General features: G+C 35.0%; 1 long non-coding RNA gene across 1 annotated transcript; it reads left to right on the forward strand.

Moving 5' to 3' along the window:
- Window positions 1-7: 7 nt before the first annotated feature.
- On the forward strand, window positions 8-2,036 carry LOC109959055 (uncharacterized). Its single transcript, XR_002274753.1, has 3 exons — window positions 8-400; window positions 543-709; window positions 1,203-2,036. It is a non-coding gene; the product is annotated as an uncharacterized LOC109959055 (long non-coding RNA).
- Window positions 2,037-2,586: the final 550 nt, after the last annotated feature.

The raw sequence follows: 2,586 nt of genomic DNA on the forward strand, positions 1-2,586 counted from the left end.
ACAAAATTCTTACTGTAATTAATCAGTCCCAAAAATTTCATCATTTCTCTGACTGTGGTGGGCTTAGAATGACAGAGAATGTCTGTCTTTTGAGTCTCAGTTATGTGTAAGCCCGATGCTGACACCATGCGTCCTAGAAAAGCAACTGTGGGTCTCCCTATCTGCAATTTGTCCCTGGAAACCTTAAAACCTCCCTGAGCCAAGTGAGTCAACAATGTCTCTGTAGCCACCATTATACTTTCCAAGTCAGCCTTTTATAGCCTTGAATTGTTGCCATCTTAAATTCATATCATGAACATTATCACTACAATTCTACAGTCTTTTCCCTATAGTTGTCTGACAGTAGCTGATGTCGAGAGGACCCTCACGCTACCACCAACTCCTCGTCTAAGACTGCTTAGTATGTATTCATTGAAATGATATGTTTATGTTAAATCAGATGAGCTTTTACATTTATTTATATCCCAGCAAAGCATGCACATTCCTTCTTGTAAAGATATACAAGTTAAGATGCTCTCTAAAATGACTATTTCATGTTTCAGGTGGAACAGAGCATGTGACTGCTGGATGATCAGCCTTGAGGGAAGGTCCTATGTGGGGGCATCCAACCAACATTTGTGACGGGGCTTGCTGCTCTGTTTTCAGTGTACTACATCTTTAATCTACAGTGCCAAGAGGAGGCTGCCTGTACACTTGAATTTATTCAAAGGTAAGGTTTGTGTTGTCCAACAGGCCTGTCATTTTGACATGAAATTGTAGGGTAAACAGAGGTGTTACTGATGATATTAATTAAACTTCAATCCCATTAATGTCTAACAGAGCCAGGGTCCTGGTATTATAATACTGACTCACTGGAAAAATTGCTACACATAAATAGAACAGATCCACAACTAATGTCAGTAGTAATACCTGTGTTTACCTGCAATTTCATGTCAAAATGGCTACTCTGAAAAAGGTTTGTTGTTCTCTTTACTTGTCTCTAGCTGCTTGGGCATCATATCCAATTTACTTCTGATTGTTCATCAGAAATCTATTAAGTAAATATGAAAGCACCAGTAGTCATCCCAACAATATCTTCACAACATCAATATTATGGTATTCCAAAAAAAATATTTTGATCATATCTCCGAGCCCTACGTCACATAATAGCAGACTTTTTTCTATTCAGCCTCTAATCTTAAACTAAATCTTAAACTTTTCAGGTGACTCATTGGAATCAGCCCAGAAAGAGGGACCAAGGCCAGTCGGGATAAGATAGTCTACAAGAGGACAGGGAAAGTTGTTCAGAAGAAGTCTGTCACAGTCAACCCCTGTGTGTCCACTCTTCTAAAGAACCTCATAGACTTTGAATGGAATTTCATTGGCCAGTAAGCGATCTCTACCCAGTTCACATCATGGTTAGTTCCCAATTTTTGTCCTAGATTATATACTTGCTCTCCTGTCTACTAAGTATGCTACTCACCACTTGAAAAATTTGGGTATTTATGCTATAGAAGACTGAAGAAAAACTATGTGAACCAGAAGGGAATATGTCCACTTGGAGTGTTCTTGTATATGTTCAGTTTTGCCTTTTAAGATCACTTTGTATAAAATGGTGAACAGAATATTGGCAGTCACTTGATCAGATCTAATCTGAAAGAACTCAGAGTATTCTCTTTCTGTTTTAAAATAACCATTTAAGTTCAACTAAGAGCTAAGGTAAACTCTAAAAAGAAATGTTTAGACAACACAAAAAATTTTACGCAACATTTTGCATTAGTCTTTTTGAGTTATGACAATTTCATTTGAAATTACATTGAACCAACAAACTAGATTGCGTTGGGGGAATTGGCTTTTCCTCTTCAGTCAAAGATTATTTTAATTACCCCTTACTTATTAACTGTTAGACTAAAGGCAAGTTTTTAAGTTAACTCATAAAATTATGTTGCTCCAACTGGCTTTACCATATTATTTTAAAGCAATTTTATATGTTGTCTGTTAATTAACTCTAATAATGTTTACAAAATTTTAAATAGCAACCATTTTAAAAATTAAGTGGCTCCAAATAGATTTTTATATCAGGTTTCTTTTTCTTTTTTAGTTTTTTTTTTGTTTTTGTTAATGTAGTAGCTTTTAAGAAAGACATTAGTTCAACCACAATTTTTGTGCAATTAACATTTTTTAAATTTCAACTGCTCCTCAAATTATAAATAAAGAATCTGGCCATACTCCCTTGAGAAATTAAGTATTAAGTATAATAAATTATGCCATCACAGCAATGTTAGGCAAATCTTCATAGATATAACAGTCAAAAGCCAAGTAGCATGTCATGGAACTTTCCAAGAGACTAAGCTGTATATGAGTAAGCCCACATCAGTCATTTCCGAAACACAAAAAATACATTCTCCTTGGGCTAAAATATGTATTTCTTTAAACATCTTGATTTGTCAACTTTCAAGACAAGATTTGTTGAACATAAAGCATAACAAAGCTAACCTGAGAGAAACATTCTCAATTTTTTTTCATCTTCAGTTGACTTCCAAATACAAAACCATGTCATAAAGTGGGAGTGTTCAGAAACAGGTGGAATCTTTAGAAAATATTGTT

Source organism: Monopterus albus, unplaced genomic scaffold (assembly GCF_001952655.1).
Source record: "Monopterus albus unplaced genomic scaffold, M_albus_1.0 scaffold36.1, whole genome shotgun sequence".
In the NCBI taxonomy this organism is placed as follows: Eukaryota; Metazoa; Chordata; class Actinopteri; order Synbranchiformes; family Synbranchidae; genus Monopterus; species Monopterus albus.